This window comes from Mesoplodon bidens (assembly GCF_964165515.1).
Source record: "Mesoplodon bidens genome assembly, chromosome: 6".
In the NCBI taxonomy this organism is placed as follows: Eukaryota; Metazoa; Chordata; class Mammalia; order Artiodactyla; family Ziphiidae; genus Mesoplodon; species Mesoplodon bidens.
The window spans coordinates 68,227,413-68,252,663 of record NC_138162.1 but is presented as its reverse complement, the minus strand read 5'-3'; the positions used below and the strand labels follow the sequence as shown (position 1 = coordinate 68,252,663).

Sequence of the window (25,251 nt, the reverse complement as noted above, 5' to 3'; positions counted from 1 at the left end):
CTGGAAAGTTAATTAATGAATTCATCCATATATACACTTATACAGCAATCTATACACACATGCAGACATACAGTCACCCACCCATCCTTCTAGCCACCTATCCATACATACATACATAAACTCAAAAAATAGTTTAATGATACTGTCTATTGCAAAAAATAACTCTTCTATGTAACTGTTTACTAAAACCAAAAAAAATCTGTCCTATTTTAACTTATAATTTGTGGGGGAGAGAGATAACTAATAAATAGAGAAATATATGAAATGATTTCAGACAATGATATTTACTCTGAAACTGGCCATTCCTGGAAGAGGTTGGCATTAGGACCTCAGAGAAGGATAAGTGAAGTCTTTCCAGAAGTTAATGATCACAGATAAATTTTGCACCTCTAGAAAATAATTAGTCTCAAAGTTAGATTTTTATGAGGTGTAAGGGGGAGGATTTCTAAAGTCTATTAGCATAGAATATCTAGAGCTAGACCAATTTAGCCCTGGTTACGTGGCTAGAGAAAAGTCAGGATAAGAAGCTAAGCATTAAAAATCCTTCACCCTCCAAGCTTGGTTATACTGTGGGAGGAAAAGGAGAGACTTATGAAGTTGAATGTTTGAGACTCTAAAGTTCTAGTTACCATCCTCCTCCCCATACCCATCTTGGAGCAATGCTTTGAGAGGGTTGGGAAGTCTTGACAAGTATCTAGTATATTTGGGGAAGCCCAAGAGCATTGGTAGTATGAAGGTGCTGCTGACAGAGCCAGTTGCAAGCAGAGACCCGGGGTTCAAAGATATGGGTGGTGACTTTGAGTCTGAAAACAAATGACTGGAACCACAGCCAAGGGAATTTTTGTACTCAGTGGCAAAATGGGACCATAAATATTGTCACAGTCACAAATATAGGAGCAAACTAGACTACTTACAGCCAACACCAGGAAGCATCCAAAAGATTCCAGGTGTACCTTTTCTATCCCTCTGCCATGGTGTGCAGGAAGTAGAAAGCACACTGCCTATATACTCAGGAGCCACCTCAAAGAGGAACATAGGAGGAGGAGAATATCTAACTAATAAAAATTTAATTCTAAGAGACTGAGCTACGTAGTGAAATGCTTAGGTTTATAAAAGTAAGACAGAGCTTTATTTATAAGTTCTGTTAGCCTAACTTTATTTTTTCTCTGTCAAAAGAAAGGTCTAGGGCTTCCCGTATAGCACAGTGGCTGAGAATCTGCCTGCCAATGCAGGGGACATGGGTTTGAGCCCTGATCTGGAAAGATCCCACATGCCATGGAGCAACTGGGCCTGTGAGCCACAACTACTGAGCCTGTGCGTCTGGAGCCTGTGCTCCGCAACAAGAGAGGCCACGATAGTGAGAGGCCCGCACACTACGATGAAGAGTGGCCCCCAGGCTTCCCTGGTGGTGCAGTGGTTGGGAGCCCGCCTGCCGATGCAGGGGACACGGTTCGTGCCCCGGTCTGGGAAGATCCCACATGCCGTGGAGCAGCTGGGCCCGTGAGCCATGGCTGCTGAGCCTACACGTCCGGAGCCTGTGCTCCACAGCGGGAGAGGCCACAGTGGTGACAGGCCCACGTACTGCAAAAAAAAAAAAAAAAAAAAAAAAGAGTGGCCCCCGCTTGCCGCAACTAGAGAAAGCCCTCGTACAGAAATGAAGACCCAATACAGCCAGAAATAAATATAAAAATAAATCAATTAATTTAAAAAAATGGTCCACATCAAAAAAAAAGAATTAAAAAAAAAGAAAGAAAGGTCTAGGAGGAAGATGAGTTTTAGAGATTTAAAAGCTACATTTTACTTTGCATATTTTAATATAGTGTTAGTAAGTCCTGAACTCATTATAAATATTAAAGTGTATGGTCAAAGGCTTTCACCCAAAATTTCTTCAGAGATACCTGAAATCAAGAGACAGACAATAGTTCCCAAAACTAAAGTTATTCTATCCCACCCCAATCACTTGTCTTTATTTTTAACTCTGAAGAGAAAGGAATATGCATAAATATGAGACAACTGTACAATGTGGAAAAAAAGTCAAAGTCAAAGATGGTATTGCTTATATTCCTGCTCCTGCTCCCCTAGTTCTCAGTAACTCACAGGAAAAGAATGACACATTCACAGGCTGTTTCTGTCTACTGTACATCTAGTTTAATTTTCTTACTTATGAGAAATGCATAGATCTACTCATTTGTTCAACATAATCTGTATCTGGCATGATGCTAAGTGTTGAGGACACAGGGACACAGTTCCTTTCTTCAAGGAGATTATTGTCTAGAAAATGAGTGTGCAAATGGAAATAGAACTTCAACTCTTTGATCTGATTAGGCAGCTCTCAGATTTCATATTTCAATTAAAAATGGCATCATTGTATTCTGTGTATCACATCACAGAAAGATTGGGAAAAAAAAGAATAGCATAAGATATTGATTAAATGGAGAGATCAAAATACTGTTGTTAATAATAATCACAATAAATAGGCACTGTTTAATGAAGTTATTACTTATCAAATACTGTGCTGTAAAATATGCATTAGTCTAGTGGTCTCAACCTTGGCTGCACTGTAGGATCACCAGAGGAGCTTTTAATACCTCTGATGTCCAGGCCACACCCAAGTTAATTTAATCACAACCTCTAGGGTAGGAACCAGTCCTCAGTAGTATATTTTAAATCTCCTCAGGTATTTCCAATGTGCAGCCAGGTTTGAGCACCACTACATTAGATACAATAAAATATGCATTCTTGGGCTTCCCTGGTGGCGCAGTGGTTGAGAGTCCGCCTGCCGATGCAGGGGATGCGGGTTTGTGCCCCAGTCCGGGAAGATGCTACATGCCGCAGAGCGGCTGGGCCCGTGAGCCATGGCCGCTGAGCCTGCGCGTCCGGAGCCTGTGCCCCACAACGGGAGAGGCCACAACAGTGAGAGGCCCACGTACCGCAAAAAACAAACAAACGAACAAAAAAACCAAAAATGCATTCTTTATTGAATATACCCTTGTGAAAATCAGGACTACATTTAGTTTTTCAATAAACCACCAAGGCTGAATAGTAACAGAGATAGTGTGGTATGTGAGGACAGATGTATGGTTTCACAATAAATTAATGGGATTTCAGTGTGCTTCCCACAGCTGGCTCAGTAAAATATTTCATTCATAGTAGAAGGGAATGAGAATATGTGAATCACATTCAAACGAATCAGAGCTATCCCTACCTATGACTATGCAGCAAGTGCAAGTAAGGAGCAATATCTGTATTATTATTTAGAGACACCAAAGGGAAATTAGATATTACTGCTATGAAGCTATCTATCCTAGGATAGTCACATTGCAACACAAATTTCACTTGCCATTTTTTCTTCCTTACAGCATTTAGAAATAGAGAAATTCAAGATGATAAGATGCTATACATAGAAAATCCTAAAGACACTACCAGAAAGCTACTAGAGCTCATCAGTGAATTCAATAAGGTTGCTGGATGTAAAATTAATATTCAGAAATCTGTTGCATTTTTATACACTAACACTGAACTATCAGAAAGAGAAATTAAGGAAACAATCCCAATTATCATTCCATCATAAAGAATAAAATACCTAGGAATAAAACCTACCTAAGGAGGCAAAAGACCTGTATTTTGAAAACTATAAGATGCTGACGAAAGAAATTGAAGACAACACAAAGAGACGGAAAGATATACCTTACTCTTGGATTGGAAGAACCAATGTTGTTAAAATGACTATACTACCCAACGCAATCTACAGATTCAATGCAATCCATATCAAATTACCAATGGCATTTTTTCACAGAACTAGAACAATTTTAAAACACAAAAGATCCCAAATACTCAAAGCAATCTTGAGAAAGAAAAGAAAAGAGCTGGATGAATCAGGCTCCCTGACTTCAGACTATATTACAAAGCTATAGTTATCAAAACAGTATGGCACAAAAACTGCTATATAGATCAATGGAACAGGATAGAAAGCCCAGAAATAAATCAACAAGTTTATGGTCAATTAATCTATGACAAAGGAGGCAATAATATATTATGGAGAAAAGACAGTCTCTTCAATAAATGGTGCTGGCAAAACTAGACAGCTACATGTAAAGGAATGAAATTAGAATATTCTCCCACACCATATACAAAAATAAACTCAAAATGGATTAAAGACCTAAATGTAAGACACTATCAAACTCCTAGAGGAAAACATAGGCAGAACACTCTTTGACATAAATCACAGCAATAATTTTTGGGGTCTGTCTCCTAGAGTAATAGAAATAAAACCAAAAATAAACAAATAGGACTGAATTAAAATTAAAACCTTTGCACAGCAAAGGAAACCAAAAACAAAATGAAAAGACAACCTATGGTCTGGGAGAAAATAATGGCAAATGATGCTACTGGCAAGGGATTCGTTTCCAAAATATACAAACAGTTCATACAGCTTAATGTCAAAAAACAGACAAACAAACAACCCAATCAAAAAATGGACAGAAGACTTCAATAGACACTTCTCCAAAGAAGACATACAGATGGCCAACAGACACATGAAAAGATGCTCAATATCGCCAATTTTTAGGGAAATGAAAATAAAAACTACAATAAGGTATCACCTCACACCAGTCAGAATGGCCATCATTAAAAAACCTACAAATAATAAACACTGGAGAGGGCGTGGTGAAAAGGGAACCCTCCTACACTGTTGGTGGGAATGTAAATTGGTGCAGCCACTGTGGAGAACAGTATGGAAGTTCCTTAAAAAAATTAAAAACAGAGTTACCATATGATCCAGCAATCCCACTCCTGGGCATAGATCTGAAGAAAACTCTAATTCAAAAAGATACATGGACCCCAATATTCATAGCAGAACTATTTACAATAGCCAAGACATGGGAACAACCTAAATGTCCATCGACAGATGAATGGATAAAGATGTGGTACATATATACAATGGAATACTACTCAGTCGTACAAAAGAATGAAATAGTGTCATTTGCAGCAACATGGAAGGACCTAGAGATTATTATACTCAGTAAAGTAAGTTAGAGAAAGACAAATATCATACGATATCACTTATAGCTGGAATCTTAAAAAAAAATGATACAAATGAAGTTATTTACGAAACAGAAATAGACTCACAGACATAGAAAACAAACTTACAGTTACCAAAAGGGATAGTGGGATTAGGGGAAGTTAGATAAATTAGGAGTTTGAGATTAATATACATACTACTATGTATAAATAGATAACCAGCAAGGACCTACTGTATAGCACAGTGAACTATACACAATACCTTATAATAAACTATAATGAAAAATAATCCAAAAAAGATTATTTTCAGATAATTACTTTGCTGAACATTTGAAACTAATACAATGTTGTAAATTAACTATACTTCAATTTAAAAAAAAAGAAATTCAAAAATTTGTGCTCAAAGACATTCTCAAAAATTATTTGTAATACTAAGGAACTGAAAACCAACATAAATGTTTACTCATAGAAAATGGTTAAATAAATCATGATAAATCAACATAATGGAATATAAGGTATTCATCAGAAAACACGATTTGGGTTCCCTCTGAACATTGACTGTGGGTGGTCGGATAATTTGTTTAAAAGAAAAGTCAGTCAACATATTCATAAAGTCCAATAAAAATTTTATTGGACTATATTATTGGCCTACATTTTCTTCCAAGTTTTAAGTTTGCTTTTTTTCTATGTGTTTTAACTAGCCAACAACAAAATAAATGATATGCACATATGGTATATACATATGTATCATTAAATATAGTGATCAAAGAAATTACAGCTCTTTCTCAATTTCCAATGGGGTTATATCCTGATAAATCCATTGTAAATTGAAAATGTCATTAAGTTGAAAATGCATTTAAATATATGTAACCTACCAAACATCATAGCTTAGCCTAGCCTACCTTAAATGTGGTCAGAGAACCCTTACATTAGCCTACAGTGGGGAAAAGTCATCGAACACAAAGCTTATTTTATAATGAAGTATTGAATTTGTGTAATGTATTGAATACTGTACTGAAAGTAAAAAGCACAATGGTTGTAGTGGTACAGAATGGTGTAAGTCTATAGGTTGTTTACACTTGTGATCAAGTGGCTAACTGGGAGCTGCAGCTCCCTGCCACTGCCCAGCATCATGAGAGAGTATCTCCCACATCTCTCTAGTCTGAGAAAAGATCAAAATCAAAATATGAAGTACAGATTCTACTGAACGGGTATCACTTTTGCACCATCATAAGTTCGAAAAATTATAAGTCAGACCATCGTAACCTGTGGACTGTCTGTACTTAAAACAATATTTTTAAAAATTTGCTTCTGAAAACAGGAAGTGATCAGTTTAAAAGCTTAATTTGATGTCACCCACTCATCAATACTATGTTATCTAAAGTGGGCTGTGGCTGTAAACTTATCCAATTAATCAAACTTGGCTGTGCAAATGTAATATTTGTGTATATGTGTATAATTTATGAACCTTTTTGGTAACTTTTATTTATTTCTTATTGAAATTAAGGTTTAATTTAAATAAAGTTCACCATTTTTAATGTAAAATATTGACAGTTTTGATAAATTCATATAGCTGTGGAACTACCACCACAATCAAGATATAAACTGCACCAACACCCTCAAAATTTACCTCTGAAGTTGTTTGTAGTCAACTCCTCTCCTCATCCCTAGGCCTAGGCAACCACTAGTCCATTTTCTGTCACTATGGTTTTACCTCTTCCAGAGCTTTACAATATACAGTCTTCTTTCACTTAACACAATGCATTTGAAATTCACCTCTGCTGTTGTGTCTATCAGTACCTTGTAGTATTCTGTTCTATGGATATATCACAGTTTATCCAGATACCAGCAGAAGGATGTTTGAGTTGTTTCCAATTTGGGGCATTTATGACTAAAGCTGCTATAAAATTTGCATATAGGTTTTTGTGAATATATTTCTACTTCCCTCAGAAAAACACCTAGGACTGGGATTCTTGTGTGGTATGGTAAGTTTAGTTTCAACTTAGAAAGGAACTCCCCAACTACTCCCCAAAGTGGCTATAAATTTTTACATTTCCACTAGCAGAGTACGAGAATTCCTACTGGCAGCATTTGATGATAAACTCTTTTTTTTTTAAATATAGCCATTCTTCTAATTAAGTGTAGCTATCTCATTGAGGTTTTGCTTTGCATTTGCCTAATGAACTGGTGCATCATTTTTTAAAATGAGTTTATATGTCATTTGTATAACTTTATTGCCTGTTCAAACATTTTGTCCATGTTTAATTGGATCATTTTTTCTTATTAAGTTTTGAGAGTTTTTCCATATATATTGTTTACAAGCCATTTATCATATATGTAATTTCCAAATATATTTTAGTTTTGTCCTTGCATTGTCTTTTTTTGTGTGTGTGGTATGCGGGCCTCTCACTGTTGTGGCCTCTCCCATTGCAGAGCACAGGCTCTGGACACGCAGGCTCAGTGGCCATGGCTCACAGGCCCAGCCACTCCGCGGCATGTGGGATCTTCCCAGACCGGGGCACGAACCCGTGTCCCCTGCATCGGCAGGCAGACTCTCAACCACTGCGCCACCAGGGAAGCCCCCGTCCTTGCATTCTCTTAACAGTGTTTTTCAAATAGCAAAAGTTCTTTATTTTAATTAAGTCCACTTTATTTATTTATTTTTCTTTACTGGGCCATTCTTTTGGTGTACTACTTAAGAAATATTCACTTAACCCAAGGACACTAAGACCTTCCCCTATATTTTCTTCCAGAAGTTTAATAAAAATTGAGGCTTTCCATTTAGGTATATGATCCATGTTATTTTTTTTCTTTATATCTGTTATGAGATATAAATTGGGGGGGGGGCGTTTGACATATAGATATTCAAGAGTTTGGTGCCATTTCTTGAAAAAAATTCTTTATGGGAGTTTTGTCACCTTTGTCAAAATTAAATGACCATATGCCTGTGGGTGTATTTCTGGATGGCCCATTCTGTTCAATTGTCCTATATGTCTATATCTTTTTGTTAATACCACACTGACTTGATTTGTGCTGCATTATACTAAATCTTGAAATCAGGTAGTGTAATTCCTCAAATTATTCTTTCTTTTCCCCAAAATTGTTAAGGCTATTTTAATATATTTGTGTTTCCATATGAATTTTAGAGTTCATTTGTTGATTTAAAAAAAAAACTGCTAGAATTATCATCAGAATTGCATTGAATTTATAGATCAATTTAGGGAGAAGTGATATCTCAATTATATTGGTTATTTCAATCCCTGAACATAGTATGTTTTGCCATTTATTTAGGTGTATTTTGATTTCAAGATAAAATTTTAGCACCTTGATCTTGGACATAATTTATTAAGTTTATACCCAAGGATTTCATGTATTTCTAATGTGTTTTAATCACTAATGTAATTGACACTGTTTTAAAATTTTATTTTCAGTGGTTAATTGCTAGTATGTAAAGATACAATTAATTTTCGTATACTGACCTTGTATCCTGTGACATTGCTAAACTTATCTATTAGACCTAATAGCTTTTTTTAGTATTATTTTGGGGGAGGGGATTTTCTAAGTAGAACATTATGTAACCTGCAAATAAAAAGTCTTATTTCTCCTTTTCCAATTTGTTTTCTTTCTATTTATTTATCTTCTTGCCTTATTGCACTGGGTAGGATCTCATTTTCAGTTATGAATAAGAGTGGTAAGAAAAGACATCTTTGCTTTAATTTGAATCTTAGGTTGAAAGTATACAGTCTTTCAGCTTTAAGTGTGATGGCAGTAAGTTTTTTTTTTGCAGTACGCAGGCCTCTCACTGTTGTGGCCTCTCCCATTGCGGAGCACAGGCTCCGGATGTGCAGGCTCCGGATGCGCAGGCTCAGCGGCCATGGCTCACGGGCACTGCCGCTCCGCGGCATGTGGGATCTTCCCGGACCAGGGCACGAACCCGTGTCCCCTGCATCGGCAGACGGACTCTCAATCACTGTGCCACCGGGTAAGCCCCGGCAGTAAGTTTTTATAGATGACTTTTATCAGTTTCAGGAAGTTCTCTTCTCGTCCTAATGCGCTGAGAGTTTTTATCAGGACTAGATATTGAATTTTGTCCAAAAAAATCTCTGCATCTTCTGAGATGATTATACATATTTAATTTCAGTTTTTTGATATGATAAATTAGAATGACTGACTTTAAATATTTAAAGTCTTGCATTATTGAGATAAACCTCACTTGGTCATAAAGTACTGCCATTTTTATACACTGTTGGGCTTGGTATGCTAAAATTTTGTTAAGAACTTTTGCATTTATATTCACTAGGAATATTGTAAAGAATATTAGTAAAGACTTGGTATTATTTCTTCCCTTAAATGTTTGATATAATTAATCAGTGAAGCCATTTAGGTCTGAGGTTTTCTTTACCAGTGCTGGCACTATTCAGGTGATCAATTTCTTCTTTAGTGAGCTTTTAGGTAGCTTTTACCTTTCAAGGAATTTGCACAGTTCAAATAAGCTATGGAATTTATTAGCCTAACAATATTCATAATACCATTTAATATCCTTTTAATGTCTGTAGGATCTGTAGTGGTGTCCTTTATTCCTGATATTGGTAATTTGTGTCTTCTGTTAATTTTTCCTGATCATTCTGGCTAGAAATTAGGCATTTTATTGATATTCTCCTTGCTCTGCTTTTTATTCATCTAGTTACTGTTCCAACTATTCATTAAGCCATTCAAAAAGCTTGTATTCAGTATCTCCTATGTGTCAAACATTTTGATAGATACTCTTGATACAACACACAAAAAAGATATAATATATGCGCTAGGAATAAAAAATTCAGTGAGGGAGAAGAAAAGTGTACATATGATTGAGTTATTCACAAAGTGCTATCTCTTTTGTCCAATGTTCATTTTAAACAAGGATTTAGATTGGATTTAGATGAGATCATTATTAGGCATCCCCAAGGAATAAAGAGGGAAAGGAGTAAGACAAGAGTTATCAGCATAAATTGCAAAGCTTTTTCTAACAAGATGGGTTAAGACAGTCCATTGAATTCCTAGAACTGCTACTGACTTCATGGCTACCTATTGTCCTTTTCTTATTAGAAACATAAAATCTTTATATATTTAATAAAGGCAATGCTAAATTCATGGGGTTTCTTTGCCCTCATATAAAATCTGAAAGTGCAGTCAATTTTTATACGGTCCATTCCCTCTGCATTTATGAAATTATTAATTGCAATAATAAAAATAAAGTAATATGTGCTCTATTCTAAGAACAATTCATTTAATTAAAATCCCAATTCAACATATCATAATTCAACTCACAAACTTGGGCAGTGAAATGATTTTGATATTGCTGAATAACTTTACTAATCAAACTTTACAGTAAACCAAAATGCAACGTAAAGACTTACAATAAAAATCCATATTTATAAGTAAGTTGATTTTTAAAATTTGCATAAATTGTTTAATAAGAATTCACTATTACCTGTCTACTTATGCAAATATGCATGAATCAGATAACTGATTTCTCTTGGTTAACCAATCCAGGGGTAAGTTATTGGAAAACAAACAAACAAACAAACAAAACATTCTATTTCACTGCTCATTAATTTCTCTTCCTGCTGCTAAAAAATTGTGAATGTTTCAGCAGTCTCCATATAAGCCTCATAAATCTTCAATCTTTAATCTTTATGCTGATTGATATGACTAAAGAGACCATTCCACTGCTAGGTTATGAGATCAGTTTCTGTTTATATTCTAAGAACTATCATTACCACTTCAAATTCCAATATGTTAGCTCTCTTGATCCCATTTTCTCTGTCTGCTGGAAACCCTATTTTGAGTCTTTTTCTTTCCATATCTCTCATTCTTTATTGCACTGTACTTTGAACTATTCCCCATCTATTTTGAAGAAGATATCATTCTACTCATCTGCTCTTTTCACCTCCTATTCAGTCTTACTCCTTTATTTTTAACTTCTAGAAATAGCTCTTTCCCTATTGAACTGCTTTCAGCAATTTCTGTGGGCAGTTTCTATCCTCTCTATTTATAATAATAATGAGGACAACCAAATAAAAATAATAATGAAGAAGAAGGAAGATGAGAATGAGGAAGAGGAGGAGAAGAAAAGAAATAAGTCAAACTATTTGAAAACATAATATAATCAGCTACCCACCTATAATTTTTATGAAATAGGTACTGATCTGAGTTTAAAATAGATATTGATGTTCAGAAGATAAAATTGTTTTCCCAAGATTACTTAATTCATGTTCATCATTTAAAACTAGGTCTAACTGCTAATAGCTACCACTATTGAGTACTTCCTATATATTAGACCAAATATATGCATTATCTCATTGAATAAAATAACCCCTGAAGAAAGTTCTATAATAATAATCATATCACTATCTACTGAAGCTTCATAGGTAGAAAAAATGGTTTGGTCAAGGTCACATATTGAGTGAGAAAGTTGTTATTCAAACCCAAGTAGGCTGGCATTGGAACCAGGGACATTAATCTCCCCTTAATACTGAATATTGTTACTTTATTAAGCAATGCTACATATAAAAAATTTGGTTGTTTGTTATTTTTGTATTTTTCTTTTCTTAATTAGCCATTACTTCAGGAAGTAATATAAGCATGATATATTACTCAAAGTTAAAAACTAGGTTGATTCCAAAGTGAATATATAGTACAAATATATATCAATATTTATCTATCTAGACAAGAGAGAAAATATCAAAGAATAAAGGAATAAAATTTAAATTTTTATTATTTTTATTGTTTTAAAAAATCCTTATTTTACTGAATGTATTTTTAAATTCCAACTTTTCTAATTAAAAAATGATTTAAATGTTATTCCTCTCAAATTGACCCACCAAATATGTAAACTTCTCATCCGGGCCAGTTTTCACCACCATTGCTATACTCTTCCTAGACCATAAATCCATCCCTAATTTTAACTTGATTTCAAATACAATTTTCAAACATGTATACTACATATTACTTAGAAAACATTATGTCATTCTTTGAGATAACTGTAAAACAGAAACAACCTTTAACTATGATAGAACTTAAAATATTTGCATTCAAACATATTCTTATGTGAATACATTCACTTTTATAAAGTGAGTTTCTAAACTGACTGGAATAAATATGGTTCAATCATTACAATTCCATGAAAGTTGCTGTTATTTTTATACCCTGAAACATATTTTTCACTTCATATTCCATTTCCAAATTCAAGGTATATAGTTTATTTTTCATATACAGAGCAAAAGACAAGAGTGAAAGTCAACTCAGTATACTTCAAATGGTGGGCAAGTTAGAAAAACAATTTTTTCTTGAGGTAACGAAGGTCAACATCTCCAACACAACATATTCTTGAAGAATATTCTTCAAAGTAATCCTTTTCAAAAGTACATCTAAAATCAAGAATGTCTGCAGAGTGTTATTTTGAAGTGAGCTAATGCCAAAATATTCCAGTCATCAGCACACTCAATCATAAGACAGAGAAAATCTATTGACATTCTTCTTCAAAGGGTTACTGAGAGTATTATCATATTTGTAACTGAAACAGTCCTTTTTTATTTCATTTTTTTGCAGATAATTTTCATAATATTAGCCTTCAGTAAATACATATTGCAACTCATATGGCAATTAACTATTTTTAACATGAAAGGACACAAAATTTTAAAAGATGGGTTGGCCTGAAACACAGAATGGAACAATGCTATCATTATCCTTTCAAGTGGGAAATACAGTTTAAAAGCAATAATCAACTGATATCTAGCCTTCAGTGCATAAAAATGACCAGTCTATCATTTAAAAACCTTAAGGGGCTATAAAATACAGAACAGAGGACAGTTATAATCACATTCCTTCATTTCCATTTCTACAAAATCTACAAATCTACTTTAGCACTTAAGTTAAATGGCTTCAAGAGGCCCATGAGATTGAACACTTTAAGTATGAAAATGACTGCCATTTAGTGGACCAATCAATTAGCTTGACCATATACTTTTATGGTTCTTCACCTGAACTTATTTATTGCTTCTAGCCAAGTGTTTTCAAAATTGGTTGCTTTGTGTCCCATCATACTAGGTTTGTCACCAATGCATTATATTTAATGTGCTTCCACTGAGATTGTTCAAGCCTACCTGAAAAACCTCATTTTACAAAGAACTATTATGGAGTGTCTATTTGAGTATGTTCTAGGACCACCGTATACATCTGAATTCATATTACTGTTTTCATGTTCTTCATGTGGCTTGTATAAAATACAAAGGAAAACAATACGTGTGATTTGTGTTATCCTAATAAATATAGAAGTAATTGTACATTTAGCTGGATGGGTCACAGATAAAGGAATCACAGAATCATAGATTTACTTGAAAGATGATATTCAAATAGAAGTACTCAAAATAATATGTAATATATTATTACATATATTATGTACACACACACACACACACACACACATGCACATACTCATCTTCAGACCATTCCTGACGATTTAAAGGTTTTAGGAATGTAAAGGATAACAAAAAACCTGGTAAAGTACACTGAGCTTGGAAGGGACCATGGGATTAGGTTGAATAAGAAAGAATACATACTTATTAACATGCATTTGAATTATGAATTTACACTACTGGATCTACAATTTAAGCTGAATTGGTTAAAACTGACAAAGGATAAGAAAAGAAGGAATAAAATCCTCTCATCTTCGAAGGTCTGAATAACATGTACAGCTAGAAGCCATGGCAAATATCACAGTGCTAAAAGGATTCTCAGGGTCTGGTACCTACAGAAATAGAAACTCAGTTTGGGAATCTCAGTGGAAGAGCCCACAGTCCTGACCTGGAGGATTTAGTTACACAGCTCAAAAGATTACCACAATGTGACTGGGCTATTATGTCTTGTATTTGCTTGAGAGTAACACTGAGTTAATCCTTTCACATTTAAGATTCTACTTTTATTTGCCAAGAGTCATCTTCAAGAGTTTTAAATCAATTTTTGTCTTCAATGAGGGCCTGACATCATGGATTTTAGTAATTATAAAAACCATAACTTAAAAATCATTAAAACATAACTTGTAAGATTTCTATGTTAAAATAGAATTAAATATGGGAAAATAATTAATAAGCTGTCAAATATAGAAAACACTTTGCCCTGTGTAGAAAGTAAATAAGTGGCTTTGTTTTATAATGATCTCCTATTTTTATACATAGAAGTGTGGCTAGTAAAATGTTTTGTTTAGTTGCCAAACAGTAAAAAATTGAAGTCTTAAAAGATTCAGTGTTTTCAAATTAATAATATATTATTGCCAAATTTAGTGTCACAATAATAAAGCCTTAGTATAGTTAATGAATAGTAAATAAATATAATTTAAAAAATAGAAGATAAATTCAAATGTTTGTTACAGATACAGATTTTCTATAAAGTTTGGGACACTTATAGAAATATTTTCTCTAAAGGAGAATTAAAACACCCTAAATAATTACCCCTACCTAAATATAATGTCATGCTTACGTAGTTGTAGAAAACTGAAACTTTTAAAGAGATGAGCTCTATAAAAAGTGGAGGACATTTAAACATATACATATACATACATATATACAGAAAGAGAGAATATCTGAGTTTTTAATTTTAATTGTTAGAGATATTTAGTAATTAAGGCACTTAAAAAGCAAAAAAAAGAAAACACTTACATAATGAGAAAAAATGTTTGACAGCTTACATCTGTCTTTAACATCATGTCAGTCTGCATATTAATTGAACAAAACATTTGCTCTTTTTGATGCTGATGTTTTTTTTGTTTGTTTACTTGAAACAATCATTTTCATAGATACTCTGAAAAAAAGCTTTAGTGTCTTGTTCATTAATAATTTTATTAATTCAACGAGTAATCAGGTGCAATTCATCAACTGCACAACACTTTGTGTTCTATTTTTGCTAAATGCTTTTTCTCTGGAATTTAAATTATAAAGAAAAAGTGGCTGACTAATCTGAATTTCTCAATTTATTCATGTTCAATGAAAAGCTATTCATCAGCGTAAACTCCGCTGTGAGTTCAAATCAAATTCAAGCCACCTGGGAGTAAACAAAATTGCTCTTCTTCCTTGGAAGGAGATAAAAATAACACATTTTCAAGAGACTCTGGATACTAATATGTTTAACTGAAATAAAACAGACATGGCAAAGCATCAGGCATTTCCACTATATCCGATGTTTTTTCCATGCACTACCCACTTCTAAAATAGGCTTTTATTAGTTTTATTTTCATCATATAATGTTGATTTCTTTTACACCTCGCAGGTATAAAAAAATCAGTTATGTTCAGTACCCCAAGATATGCAAAAATCTACAAGATTATTAATGTATTCCTTTTCTTTTAAAACATTTTACATATAAATGGAATTTGTGATTAAAATATTCACTTTCAGAATTGTTATTAAGTATTCAAATCTCACAGGACTATAAATCTATAGTTCAGTATCTACCTGTTTGGATTTTATAGATGCTTATTCTTTTAAAATCAGACATTTTTCATAAAAAACATATGACCAAAAGTGGTCTATGGAGTAGAATTGAGGCTTCCGTGATTTTGAGGGAAGATCTCAGAGACAGTCCTTTAGAGACTTTTCTCTACTAATAATGGAACTAAATTTCATCTATTTTTGTGCACCATGCTGATATAAGGTTATATCTGTAGCTGGAGAGTTTTGGGTCCATGTATACTTGTGTAAATAAATTATCAGTCAATTAAAAAGCAAAGGAACTATTGAAATGGTAAAGCTCCCACTCCTTTTTATTTATTCTTCTTGATGACTCAGGGATATTTGGATTTAGCCTATAAAAATCCACACATCACAGGTGACCCTCAATTCTTAAACTTCCTGAACCTACATCCATTTCATCAACAAAGGAAATAACCAATGGATACATGGGCTAGTGCCGCCCACCAGACAACAGCTATGCATTGGCAGAGTCATTACCTTTAAGCAGAGGTGTCTGAAATTTCTGAATATTTTATGGCAATTATCGTTTATTTCTTCACATAATAAGTCAAAATGTTAATTCAAAATTATGGTTACTAGGGATCAAAAGTAGAGGAATCATAAAAATAAAAGACTTGAAACAAGGATGGAATCTTCTGACATGCTGAAAGCAGCAAATCTTAACCTCAACTGGACACACAGTTGGATTGTATATTCAATTATGAAGGAAAAGAATATTCAAGGATATATAAAAAATGTGAGAAATATATTGTTGGAGATTTTGTCTATGAGGTGGGACCTAATAAAGATCTTTTATCTGTTTAGCTATTAGGAAATGGAATCTTCTTTGTGAATTTTAACATTTAGGAAAGTATTATTCATACAGTATAGGATATCCTATAGTTAGAAGTGAATGCACTGGGTTTTAAAAAGATGGGTTAATGAACTTTTCTCCTTAGTTCTTATCTTCAGCCTACCTCCAAAACATCATCTTTGCTTCAGGGGAAGATATATAAAGTCCAAGTTTACCTTCTCCCAAAGCAGCTGTAAGAGTTGCTGCTGTGTAAGTGATGGAGACCAGGATGCATGGAGTTATAACCCAAGTGAGGAGCCTGTAAAAGGTGCATTGTGACTTGAGCATCAATCTGATCTGGATGAGCAGAGCTCCTGGTACTTCAGTGGCCATTCACCTTGAAAGGGAGGGTGAGGACCTGAAGGAGGAAATTCATTTTGTTTCTCTTTGAAACTGTATTTTTAAAAATTGGTAGAACACTTTGATGGTCTAAGAAATATTTGTGTTTATATGAGGTGGTCTCCTCTAAAATATTATCACAAAACATATGAAAATAAGCATTGTTTTTGTTAAAATAAACTTAAATCTCACATAATGATGTAAGAAAATCTGCATGTAATAAAATCTGCATTTTACAATCATTTTTATTCAATCACTTAATTCCCATTGAGGTATTTACTGAATCATGAAGTGTATTTACTGAATCATGAGATTTAAACAATCTTTTACTATTAATTTATTGTTTTTGAAAAATCCACTGGTAATTATAATAGGCAGTGCTGTTTCAAACGTAATGATCTACACTGTTATCTGCAGCAGAAATGATGTTCGCACAGCTGGTGTACACTTGGAGACAACCATGCCCTTTATGGTACCTTGTGTCTGTGTGGCTCTTATCCCTAACATTCGCCTTTTAACGTCTCTATAGAGATCTAACAGAAAAAAATCACAAGGACAGCATCTTTTGTGCTTCTCTTTCTCTGGAAAAACCAAAGCAGCAGGGTATCTTCCCGTATTTAAAAAAGAAAGAAAGAAAAATGTTTTAATCTTTCATTTTCCAATATAAAGATTTTAGCCAAAAGGGTATTTATTAAAAGAAAATAGATCTGTCATTCACTAATTCAGTGACTAACTTCATAAGTTTAAAACTTACTTTTTCTATGAGTATCAGACAAAAGTAAAACAAACTCGAAATTTCAACTCTCTTTCAGAAAGAAAGAAAGGGAGAAAGAAAGAAAGAAAAAAGAAAGATTCTACTGGCCTAGCAATTAAATCTAAAACAGCTTCCCTTATCTAGGCTTAAGTGAAGGTAGATATGAAAACAGAGTAGACTACCTACATTTTATTTTCCTCTAAGGCTTGCTATTTCTAATAGACTGGAAGAAGCCAACCAACCTGTCAGGAGTTTATTGCAGAGGAACAGTGGTGACTTCTGGGAAATAATTCATCAAAAAAATAGTGGGGGGCTTCCCTGGTGGCGCAGTGGTTGAGAGTCCGCCTGCCGATGCAGGGGACGCGGGTTCGTACCCCGGTCCGGGAGGATCCCACATGCCGCAGAGCGGCTGGGCCCGTGAGCCATGGCCACTGGGCCTGTGCGTCCAGAGCCTGTGCTCCGCAATGGGAGAGGCCACAACAGTGCGAGGCCCGCGTACCGCAAAAAAAAAAAAAAAAAATAGTGGGGAGGGGTTTCCCTGGTGGCGCAGTGGTTGAGAATCTGCCTGCCAATTCAGGGCACACAGGTTCGAGCCCTAGTCTGGGAAGATCCCACATGCCACAGAGCAACTGGGCCCGTAAGCCACAACTACTGAGCCTGCGGGTCTGGAGCCTGTGCTCCGCAACAAGAGAGGCCAAGATAGTGAGAGACTCGCGCACTGCGATGAAGAGTGGCCCCCGCTCGCTGCAACTAGAGAAAGCCCTCGCACAGAAACGAAGACCCAACACAGCCAAAAATAAATAAATAAATTTATTTTAAAAAGAGAAAAAAATAATAGTGGGGAACAGGCGTGGTTCAAATATACAGATAACCTTCAGAATGCAGGGACAGTTCTGAAAATAGTAGTTACCAATAGTTGACCTTTTATATTTCCATTCCAAACAATGCATTCATGTCTGAGTCCTAATAGTGAAAAACCTATGAATACAAATAAAAGAGCAGGGATATTTATTGTAATGGCAGAAGAGTGAGCGGTTGTGACTTCCACAAATAACAATTATAAGCCGACTAAAATTTTTTAAAGTAACTCAACTATTTAAAGGTACTGTGAAATTTCCTAAGCGGAGAGAATCCAGAGGAAATTCTAATCTGATTGTGTCTTTCTGGCCTAAGGGCAATGTCCAATCTCCCTGTCTATAGCTGCAGAAGATACCAGAACAAAACTCCACAGTCTGGCTTGCCAGTAAAAATGTGCCACAGATCAGATTTCAAGTTGGAAATCTCCAAAATGTGTTATTTATAATGCTCAGTTTTCAACTAAAATTTAGTAGATATACAAAGAAATAAGAAAGTATGATCCATATTCAGAATACAGGACAGATATTCCAAGTTGATCTTGATATTGGATTTAGCTGACAAAGTATTCAAAGCAGCTATTATAATAAATACATTCAAATAAGTAAGGAAAATATGTCAAAGGGTTAGAAAAAAATATGTTTTCCATATTATACTCTTCTATCACCAAACACAAGAGAGCTATTCTTCAAATTTGGCCTGAAAACAGAATTCAGTTGGGACTTTGCATATCGACAGTTTGAAAGAATGACAGGGAAATCTTGGAGGATCCTATGTACCAATGTATTTATCCTAAGCAGGCAGCAGTGGTCACAGCTTCTAGAAGTAGTGGCAGTGATAGTTCCCAGAATCTGATCCTCAGCTGCTGTTGGAAGCATCACTGAGCATATGGCTAACTAGCTCCTTGGTCAAAGACCTCTTCTTCTCAAAGTGGTCACTGAAAGCAAGTGGTGAGATGCCTTCAAATGAACATATTATACTGTGCAAACTATTTAGGTACTTTGAAGAACTCTCACCTACAACTAAGTTATTCTTTGAGAGAAGAACTAAAATCATGTTTTGGAAATCATGGAAATTTTATTTTTCAACAACATAGCTAGAATCACACATTTATTATTCCAAAGACAAACATTGCCACTTTCAACCCCATGTTATCTTTAAGTTTCCTTTTTATGCTTCTTTTCCAATATCAATAGTATATCTATACCCTAATAGAAATTGTGGATGTGAAAATATTCATAACAATAACTTTAAAAAGACTAGGACTGGACACTAATTCAAGGATTCATCGTCACATTGAGTAAAATTCCCATAAAGTTCACTTCTTTGATTTCACTGAGATGCAGTCAATACTTGTGTTCTCTAGTACCATTACATCTCAGTGCCTGCTACACAGTAAGTAGTCCTTACGTATTTGTTGAACAGATACAGGGTAAAGTTCCCTAAACTATGTATAAAGCCTTCCACTACAAAAGTGGGTAAGTCCTTAGGGAATTTTATCCGTACCTAAGGAATGTATTGCCCTGCCTCTTACACATGCATTTTACCCTTCAAGCTATTTTTCCAATCTGGATCACTAGACAGTGGACAGGGTAGGGACATTTTTTAATTTAGATGTGACAAGGTACTGTGTTATATTTTTCTTGGGCAATATTACAAGGGACAAATAATATTACTCTGGCCTTGTAAGAATGTGTTTCAAGTTCCAAAGACTGGTTGCTAAATTATTTCAACCCTGGAGTGGTAAAAACATTTTTATCTTGGATATCAAATATGTATATGGTGGTCTTATTATGGAGTCAAAGTCCCAAAGATGACATACGGAAAAAAAAATTATTTGGTTCTAGTGGTGGATTTTTCTTTATAAGGAGTGGTATTAACTAGCGTCTAGCTGCTGGTAGTCTGTCAATATTTAAAATCTAACTTCAAGGACAAGTCACAATTTCTTGTAGCCTAGATGTTCATATATTTACATCACCACCTAGTTTGCAGAGAGCCTCTAAGGGTAAAATGGTGTTTCAGTCTTCTGAAAGATGGTTAAAATTAAAACATTACTATTGTTATTAATAATACAAACGTATAAAAAATAAAATAAATAGTTGAAACCTTACCTATTGGGTTACTTGAAAGTAACCTTGTTACTTGAATCCTTTCTAACAGCATCCATAATTCTCAGAGCCACCAAGTCATACCCTGGTGGGACTTGCCATTCTAGTTCTGGTCACCTTTGATAAGGTTGGTTAGTCTGTTTATAGCTGACTCTCCTTCAGCCTCATTTAGTTGCTGAACTGAACTGGGGAGATGAGAGCAGAAAGTGGCTATGGCAGATGTTGGAATCTTTTCCAAGAAAGTACATAATAAAGAGATGCAACTGTATCACAATTAATTCCAGTAATAGGCCTGCTAGTGAGTGCTGGGTCAAACAGCATTTAATGGTGAATTCTGGGGTATATGTGAGAAGAAATGAAGTACTATTTACACAGGATCAAAGACAACCCTTATCAGGTGGCAAGGAATTACTGTATCTTAGGGAGGAGATACTGGTACATACTTATAAATAAAGATATAAATTTAAATGAAACCAACTGGGAAAGGGTCAAGTTTCTGGTATCACATAAATATGACTAGAGTCCCTTTTTTTTCCCTTATAAATGTGAAGCCAATGATCAGTAAGTCTTTATTACCTGACAAATAATTCACATTATACGATAGAGTAAGGCCATTTTTCTATCTTTATTTCTAATATCCCATTAGAGTATGATTCCAGATGGCAGAGTTTTACATTAACATTTTATTATGATTAGATACATTTGTGTTGGGGAAATTTAATGTGAAGTGTGGGATCTTGCTCTTTAGCATATTCTGGATATATATATATTTTTACCTTTTAAGAATAAGACCTTCGAGATTCTTAGAAAAGAAATTAGAAAAAGTTAAAATATTATAAATCACTAAAACTTACAAAACACTTGAAAAATATGCAAGAATTTTCTTTTCTTTTTAATTAAAGAGCAAGGGACTGAGTTAAGGAAAGTTTAAGTGACTTGCCTAGGGTCACTCACAGCTAGTAAGATACAGGGTCAGACATCCCTGACAGTTTATCACATACAGTTCTTTTATGATCTTATCAAAACTAAAGTCATGCATATTCCAAAAGGATAATGTCTCCAAACGTTCCCACATTCTTAAATTTACAAACATTTATCATTTATGTAGGGATGTTCCCCTTTATATTAATATTCCTAAATAAAGATCAGCTTTAAAAATGTTTAATGGGGTCTTCCCTGGTGGCGCAGTGGTTGAGAGTCTGCCTGCTGATGCAGGGGACACGGGTTCATGCCCCGGTCCAGGAAGATCCCATATGCCGTGGAGCGGCTGGGCCCATGAGCCATGGCCGCTGAGCCTGCGCGTCCGGAGCCTGTGCTCCGCAATGGGAGAGGCAACAGCAGTGAGAGGCCTGTGTACCACAAAAAAAAAAAAAAAAAGAAAAGAAGAAAACAATGTTCAATGGCATTTCTTCATGCACAAAAAGATTTTTATCCTTCACAGGAGAATACCTCACACCAAAGGATAAGTAGAAAACAATAAAGACTCATAGAGATGCCTGTGCTTGTGGCAGGCAAGCTGTCTTTTTCTCATCCTTTAGGTAAATTCCTGGCTTGTGCCTAACACTCTCTCAGAGAACTGGATTGAAAACTGAGTCTCAGGAAATTGCAAATAATTACATGTCCCGAGCCTTATGGTCTCACATGAACAGTTAAACACTGAATGTTAACTTTCAGATTACCGAGGTTCAATTTGGCACTATAATAGTGTCGATAGCACTTACTGTACTCAATTTTGGGGAAATTTTTTTTCTACCGGTAGCAAAAATAACTGTCAGCCATATGTGTATGCATACAAAATTAAGTACTCTATCTAGAACTGTGTGCCTTAGCAGTAATTTGCTCTTGTTGGGCATCTTTTACTAAATTAAGACAATTTTCCTAATGTGGCAGAGGTGCAGTTAAAAATTTCACTAACAGAAAGTTTTATTTTGGTTATAATACATCAACACAAATATTTCTGACTAGCTTTCTTTTCAATGGCTTGAAATTTAAAGAATCAGATAAATTATTTTACAACTTTTATTTTTATATTTATTTATATTCAGGAGGTTATTTTCATTTTTTAATTGAAGTACAGTATACTAATTTCCAAAAAGAAGTGTAACCAACTAATCATAAACACACATTTATAAGGGTACCCATGGTAACAAATATTGACAGAAATATCATCATTGAGGTATAATTTATCAAGAACGAGCAATAAAATAAGTCCTAAAAGCTACATTTATCTTTATTTAACATGAAAGAAACTTTCATGTAAAATTTATTGTACTCTTTTGGATTAGGAGCTTTTCTGAAATACAGGAATGCTTAGTGATGATCAGTAAAATTATTTAGATCAGTAAAATAAATTTTTGAAATTACTTGGGAAAATATATACGATATACTTTGAGATTATTTGCCCTCATTATTTTTATTTTTTAAAACAAGTCAATTGTAAAGCTAAGACTCCTCTGTTCAGTTAGTGATGAAGAACAGCTTTTTTTTTTTTTTTTTTTTTTTTTGCGTTACGCGGGCCTCTCACTGCTGTGGCCTCTCCCGTTGCGGAGCACAGGCTCCAGACGCGCATGCTCAGTGGCCATGGCTCACGGGCCCAGCAGCTCCGCGGCATGTGGGATCTTCCCGCACCGGGGCACAAACCCGTGTCCCCTGCATCGGCAGGCGGACTCTCAAACTTTGCGCCACCAGGGAAGCCCTCTTCTTCTTTTGACAATAAATCCTTGATCAAAATGTTGTCCCTGCCACACCACTACCACTTATTAGCTGTGTTAATCTGATATGTTCACTTAACCTCACCAAAACGTCAGTCTCTTTCTTTGTAGAACTAGCATTCTATTACTATTAGAAGAAAAACATAAGATTTAGAAATTATGTTGAATAAAGCATCTGATCTACCCATGGCTCTCAATGAATGGCAGCTCTTATTATATGAGTTCATGTCCCATCAAAGAGCAAAGCAATTATTATTTTTTTCTGTATTTTTTAAAGCAATTATTTATATAAATTTAAAAACCTAAGAAAAAATGAAATGTATATATAATCTTTCATCAAGCACCTTAAGATAAAATAATTTAGAATTCCACATTACTTTCTATAATAGGAATATAAACACAGCTAGTGATGGCTAAAAAGAATTTTAACCACTTTATCAAGGTATGGTTGACATACAAATAGCTGTACAAATTTAGCATATACAACTTGATGAGTTTGTTGATAAATATACATATGCGAAACCATTATCACATTCTGTTCTGTAAACATGTACATCAGTTCCAAAAGTTTCCATCCACCCTCAATGTTTTTGAAGAAGATGATGATAATTTGTGATAAGAACACAACAAAAATCTACCACCCTAGTGAATTTTTAAGTATGAGATATAGTTTACTAGCTATAGGCACTATGCTGTATGGTATAAGCTTAACATTTTTGTTTCTTTTCTTTGAATGTAGTGGAAAACCTTACAATTCTTTATATCCAGGCCGTATGTGCACTAAGAAACTAATGTCACAGTAGGATAAAATCCTACACATTTCATTTAAATATACTTTTTGTTGATTTATTTCAATTTTTTGCAAAACTTTCTTAAAAAGCAATCCACTGAATTAGTTAAAGTATGTGGCAAAGTACGATGATGTAAGGTGTTGATGTAAAGTGATTGCCATAAATCATGTTATATTCAACACATTAACACAACTTTATCTGTAATTAGAAGAAAAAAAAGAAGATAAAGTAAAGAAAAAAAATCTCAGCATGGATAATGTGAAACATAAAGAGGAGGTTATTTTTAATAGCATTTTGCAATATCTTTTTATTCTTTTGGCTACAAAGTAGAGCAATAATACACATAAAACTAAACTGCAAATGGCTTATTATTGTTCCAACTATTCCTTTGAAATGCAGTGTATTACAAACAATTTGCTAGGGACATTTTCTTTTATTTGGTGGAAAATGGCCATAAAAGCAAAGATGTTTCCTTTGAGGAACATGAATTATTATACTACTTTAAATAGTTCCTACTTGAGATAGCAAAACAGCTTAATCTTTGAATATTATGTGTAGACACAGTGTTTTACTTAAGCATCATTTGTTCATATAAATAGCTATTTTTATGTAAAATTTTTTAAGCACAAGGTTAAAAGGTTGTTAATATATTTTTCTTTTTCTTCTATTGAAAATTTGGTGGAAGTCTAAACTACATTTTAAGAATGTAACAGCCTAGTCATTTTAAAAACCAAAAAGTTTAGGGATTTTACCTTTCAAAAACCCAAACCAAACCAGTCAGATTACCCGTAAAATTGTTTAGAACCAAGGGAAGAAAAAAGGCAACACTCTGACCTCTATATAAAAAATCAAATCAATTATCACACCTGTAAATAAACCAAAGAGGATCCATGAAAGCAGATAAAGATTCCAAATCTCAAGATACTGTAACAACTACATAATAAATGTGATCAGAAAAGGTTATCTTGAACAAAGGTTCCTTGGAAGCACATAAATCATAGAAATAATTATCTCTGTATGGTGACAGGGGCTTAGGAAGTAAACTACTTTAGGAGTATCCTCCAGAGATCCTCAACCATTTATGAGCTGCACCATCATTCCTACAAAAGACAAGACGGTTACTCTAGGTGAGTCAACCATACAAGTGCTGTATTCAAAAGAAAAAATGAACTGTGCACAGAAAGGCTAATATAATGTAGTACTGATATGAAATAACTACTTAATGTCTAGGTTTTTATCAAAAATTGCTTGGGACCCTTTTTTTATGATTTATTCACTAAAGCACATTCTTACAAAGAAAAATAAGCAGGCAAGCACAGAATGTTTATTGGATGGTA

The 25,251-nt window shown here is 34.4% G+C and overlaps 1 protein-coding gene across 3 annotated transcripts in view; it reads right to left on the bottom strand.

Annotated features, from left to right (window-relative positions):
• The window catches only part of PTPRD (protein tyrosine phosphatase receptor type D), a 2,148,730-nt gene that overhangs the window by 1,696,612 nt on the left and 426,867 nt on the right, over positions 1-25,251 (bottom strand). The gene's annotated exons all lie outside the window — the stretch shown is intronic.